Here is a 6376-nt window from a genome sequence, read left to right as displayed (position 1 = left end):
ATGCATGGTTAATGCATGTGGACATATTTTACACAAGATGTAATATTTAAAAAATATCTTAAAACACATCACGGAAAAAAAAAGAATGCACACATGCTGATATTATTGTCACATTTTCTGTGCAAAAACAAGAATGGGTTGTAATAACACACAAACACAAATCAAAATGAATATAATATAAGTTAAAATTATAACTGTTTATTAAATATAACTTAAGCTTAATGTTTAGATCAAACATAAATTAGGTCAAGTGTGTCTAACCCTTCGACTGGTAGACTGTACAATGAAAACGAACATTGTGGCACATGCTAATGGAACAATATGAAATCCATCCAATAATAAACATGGAAATTATCACTGTAAATAAATTGCAATATCGGACACATCAGCTGGAATAGCTATACATTGTAATGCATGCATTTTATATGTACTAAACAGGACAGGTCACAAGTCCTCATGAATAAGCAAACAGACTTATTTAGTCAATAGTGCAATGGCCAAACAGAGCAGTCTATTGAGACACAGTCCACTCTAAATGGACATGAGGCACAGTGTCGTGCCACAAGTGCTTTTAATCAAAGAGAGCATTTGGAGTCGTGAGCTTTGAGAACCGAGAGACAGACAATACCCTGATTTGATGTCAGCTTCTTTCTGTCACGTGCGATTGTGCATGATCCGCAGGACCATATGTTTTATGGGGTTTGTGAAGATGTGCATGCCACTCGAGCACATCCATCAAAGCTTTTGCTGTTGTTTTCGCTAAATGGAGTGCATCTTCCAGGTGCATCTCAGTGTGTCTGCTGCCCAAGCCAGAGAAACCTTTCAGACATGTGACATATGGGGCAACTGAAGGCATTATATTGTAACCAGTCCTTTAATTGTCTTCCTCTTCTTAGTATGTTTTCTCCTTTTCTTTTTGTAGCTCGACTGGTAGAGCATGGCACTAGCAATGGCAGTCATGGGTTCAATCCCCATATAAAATGTACTGTATATCTGCAGCTAAACCAAAAGTGTCTGCCAAATCACTAAATGCAAATAGCAGAAAAATCAAGCCAATGTAACATGCTAAATAAAGCTGTTGTGTATGTTGCTTGAAATGTGTAAATCCTGGGAGCTGTTTTCAGATGGACAGATCTTGAGCAAACAGTCCATTTGCTGAGCCAGCTGCAGTCATCCATGTCCACCTAGCAACACCTGTTTACATGAAATAAATCATTAAGAACAAAAAAAGTTAGACTTTGCTCCTGGTAATGGATGAGGATGAGCATTAAGGCTCATAAGTGATATGCATGGAGCAAGTTTACATTCTTTAAAGAAGGGTTAAGCAGTTGGACTTAGTACAGACAGTACAGACAGTTCCAATAGACTATTGGCCATTACACCATCTGTCTTCACCGAATCAACCTTGGCTGGCTGCCACCACATAAACCAAAGGCTTGAGCTCGAGGGCTTTCTCAACGTCGGAAGTACTCAGTCATGCAAAAAGCTCCTTTTCCTGGGAATGTACTGGGTAATTAAAGAGGCTTCGCTGATCAAACAAGCAAACATGTATACGCACTTGCACAAAGATTTGTCAAACAGCTGGAAGTTGTCATTAAGAGACATAGTAACGTAATGGTGTTTGAACAATACACAGAAAGGGCTAAAGCATAGATGTGTGGAGGGGGATGGGAGAAGGCAACAGGAAATGAAAGGTCTGATGGAGCAATGGGCACTCTGAATCAGACTGGAAGACGTCATGGAGGCCATGATGGCTGCGTAATCAGTGCGTGCGAGAGTGTTTAAACAACTGCAGCCGTGATGAGGTGCATAGAAGGAGAATTAAGTGAAAAATGAATCAACATCTAATGTAAAGTGTAATGGATTTTGCAAGTCCGTTTGACCTGTGGTAATCATGTTTTGATGAAATATGTGATTCCAATGGAAACATCTAAATTGAATGGTTTAATTCAAGTCACAAATTTAATTTAACTTGATTAAATCAACCATAACACTTAAATTCATTCCTCCTTTACCTCATGCATTTTTGTTGAGTTACACCTCCACTTTTTTTAGTATTCATCAACCTTTCTATTATGAATCATCTAACAATAAAAAAAAGCCAAAATTGCAACACGAATATTTTTTTCTAATTGTTTAATTACCAAAAGTGTACAGGGTCTTTTGTTACACGAGATATGTAATAGGGTCGCCATATATATTTTCACTTCTATAAATCATATTTTTATGATTATTTAATATCTATTTAAGTTTACTGTCCAAAGGTATCTATTTTTTATTTATTATGAGTGACATATTCATACAAATTACTGTTATATCATATCGATTTTCTCCGCAATGGTGGTGAATTAACAGCATCCCATATGCGTGTACACATACAAATTCAAGTTATTTGTTTCTCAAGGTGGCACTGTGGCATCAGTGATTAACTTGATTTACATTTGACATTGCTATTTGACGAAGAAGCAATGGAAGTAAACTATAGCAAGTACAACACATGAATGGTATGATATGGCTGTTGACATTTGGGTGTAATTCTGTAAGTTGTTCATCTATTAAGACTTAGTAAGTGCCTGAGAAAATACATATGTGTAAGTTATGTGTAGCTAATTTGATAAGTGTAGCTCAATATGCGTTTGACAGCAAGTTAAATCTCATAAAACTTTAGATTAGAAGAAATTATTCTGTTCTAACATTTGTTGCATCATCTCTTTTTTTATATGAGAAATTAAACACCAAAATATAACAGAATATATCCTATTTTATTATTTTTTAATTGTATTAAAACTCCTTTGAAAATTGTACACTATCTGGGCATTTTGTAGATCCATTTGTGATAGATATTAGTGCAGGGTTACTTTAAGACCCGAGGTAATAATGTAATAATGCATTTAATTACTGATACATTAGGTTAAACCAATGAAAGTACATTTATTTAAGGTTCTTGAAGGATATTTAAGGTAATAAATGCATATTAACACTTTTCACAGGGTAGGCACTTTATGCATAAATGTTGCGTTAATCATGTTTTTCAGGTAATCTATTTAGTGTGATTGACTCTGGTGTGTTTGATTATGCTAAGGCAAGCATATGTATTACTATTGCTCATACTCAAGATTAGGGATTGAACAAAAGCCCTAAATATTAAACTTAACTGCAAGGCAACATGGTTAAAACCCCCCCACACACACAAAACAGGCACTGTACTATTGCAAACACCACTCACATTTTTCTTCAGTAGCAATCTTGTTTTATTGGTTATTATTTTTATTATAACTGCTAAATTGAAACAGCAAGTCTTGCCAATGGTTTTCTCGGACTCAAACAAGGTATATACAGCTTCAAATCTTTCTCACATGCATGCACACACATTCTTTCTTTTCTTATCGCCTACTCGTGTCCTCAAACTGTGTCGTATTGTCAAGGATGTGTGGTTGTCATGGAAACCTTCTTCTATCTTGCTGTCAGTGCTCAGTGTCATATCAGTGACACAAACATTGGATTAATTCATCTGATCACACAACCATTCAACAATGACCGGCAGGAGGACTTATCACAGAAGATGACACAATTTGCATGAAACACAAAGGGTAAAAATCGCACGTTCTGTAAGAGTAGACAAGCAACAGGTCAAAAGATATAAAAGAGAATGTACAGCCAGATGGGATATTTCAGGTCAGGGTTGAGATTACCCTGTCATGGACATGAAATATAGATTTGAGTTGAAATTTTTTTGTTATGTAAGAATAATAAGAGACTATGAGGTGATATAAGAGACATGGAACTTGCACAGATATATAGGAAATCGGTTGCCTGGAAAGGTCAATTAATTTAGTACTCAGTCCTCATATGTAAAAATAGTTAGATCACCAGACTTGCAAGTAAAGCATTTGACTGCCTTTGCACCATGTGTGCATGTGACAAATAAATTACATTTACTTTGATGTGGACTGATGTGGAAAAATTAGTTTTCTTGCCATAAAGCGTATTGAGTCAACATCCTGAAAAACAGTGTTTCAGGATACTGTATCTGTAAAAGGCTGGTGTGGCAGGGTCTGTCAGTAATTAGGTTTCTGTTTGGTAGCCAGGGAGTTTCTACAGGCAGAACAAGAGATGGCCAGCATCTTTCAAAGGGCTCTCCCTTGCACTAATAGTAGATCTGCTCATTTCTATAGCAAATAATAACCAAGGGAGCCAAATTAAAAGGAACATGCAATGTTCATATGCATGCCTGGAGAGGAAGTAGAAAAAGTGATAGAGAAAAAGAACACACTGTGCTGACAATTTAGAGTTCATAGAAACAGAATAATCTTTTGATCACCCATTACTGCTATGGTGTACTGAGTGGTTGACTGGTGAATGCAAGTCTAATGCAGGGGTTTTCACCTTTCGTGACATGTGCCCCCATCTGTTTGTCTAATATAAGCTGGCGCCCCCACCCCCTGACTACCACACCTGGAGTCGCAAGTTTGAATCCAGTCAGCCTTCCTAAGCAACCAATTGGCCCGGATGATAGGATGGGTAGAGTCACGTTGTGTTAACCTTCTCGTGGTCGCTATAATGTGGTTCTCGTTCTCGGTGGGTCGCGTGGCGAGTTGTGCGTGGATGCCATGGAGGATAGCGTGAGCCTCCACACGCGCTAGGTCTCCATGATAACGCACTCAACATACCACATGATAAGTCGCGTGGATTGACGGTCTCAGACGCAGAGCAACTGAGCTTCGTTCTCCGCCACCCGGATTGAGGCGAGACACTACGTCACCATGTGGAAAAAAAGAAAAGAAAGAAATGCATGTTAAAGGGATAGTTCACCCAAAAATGAAAATTCTCTGATCATTTACTCAACCTGATGCCATCCCATTCTTCTGAAGAACACAAATTATAATTTTTAGAACACCCCAGCTCTGTGGGTCCATACAATGCAAGTGAATGGTTGTCAAAATTTTGATGCATCATAAAAGCAATCCATATGACTCCAGGGGTTAAGTCAATGTCTTCAGAAGTTATGTGATAGGTTTGGGTGAGAAACAGATCAATCTTTAAGTCCTTTTTGGATTTAAATATCTAGGAATGATTCTCCCTGCCCAGTAGGGAGCGATATGCATGAAGATGCTTTTATGTACTTTTTGGAGCATCATAATTTTGGCAGCCTTTCAATTGAATTGTATGGACCAAAAGAGCTGAGAAATTCTTCTAAAAATCTTCATTTGAGTTCAGCAGATGAAAGAAAGTCATACACATCTGGGATGGCATGAGGGTGAGTAAATGATTACAGAATTTCCATTCATGCTTGTTCGTTTTGCTTCGTCAACTGTTCATGGCCCAAACCTGCAATCTTAAACGTTGGGTTATTATTTTGTGTCTTACATGGTTGGTACTGTATTTTGCTTGTAATATTTTATGTATTGGTCATCATATCTCTATCTTTGTTCCAATCTTTCTCACAAAAACTCTAGTAACATTTTGTTTTTTGAAATTAATCTTTTTTTAATGTATTTTTTAAAGTAAGAAAGAATCATTCTCATTCACTTTCATTGTTTCGGTCGTGAACGACGCAGTTGGATTTAACCAATCAGTTGAATCGATGAATCCCTCATTACACAACACACACATTCAGAGACAATTTATCCTGAGACAAAGCACTAGAATTAAAATTCAATTTTAAAATACAATTTTGCTGATGTAGATAGTCCCTCCTTACAGGTAAAAGAACCAACGGCCTTTAGATACAGACATCACCTGTCAGACATCTCGAGACTGTGCATGCACATTAGCTGGACTTCCGTCTTAGATAGGAGTAGATTAGTTGATAAGAGCTGTACTTTCAATGCTGCCTGTTTCTCTAGAAAATAGCTGCTCAGGAGCAGTCCAAAGATGGCCTCTGAGTGGACTGACTTATCTGATGAATAGGAGAAATTGGAAAACTAATGGCATGGCTGACAATTCGGTTTCTTCATCCACCAAATAAATGTTTTTTGTGCTTATACGTGACAAACTTTAGTACTTCATTTATGGGTTTGTTCAAATTCTTAATCCTCAGTATAAGCAATAGTAATGTTGATGTTTGCCTAAGCATGGCTAAAGATGATTTGACTTGCAAGCGCCACTAATGAAAAAATTACACCTCATGCCCTCTCAGATAGAAAAGGTGTTTTAGACCAGTTTTTACAGACTCTATTATCTACTGTGCTGACAGAATGTCACCTGAAATTCTGAGATATCTCTATAGCTCAAACCATCACACGGGTCTGTTAACCTAAAGGCTAATTGCCCCTCAGATCAGTGACATCTCCGAGCTAGTCACATCTCTCAACGTCTTCCGTGGCCTTTCAAAACAAGGAGAGAGGAAAGTGACACTCTTCCCATGATTCTGAAA

This window comes from Xyrauchen texanus, chromosome 31 (assembly GCF_025860055.1).
Source record: "Xyrauchen texanus isolate HMW12.3.18 chromosome 31, RBS_HiC_50CHRs, whole genome shotgun sequence".
Lineage (NCBI taxonomy): Eukaryota > Metazoa > Chordata > Actinopteri > Cypriniformes > Catostomidae > Xyrauchen > Xyrauchen texanus.
This window is presented reverse-complemented; position numbering follows the sequence as displayed.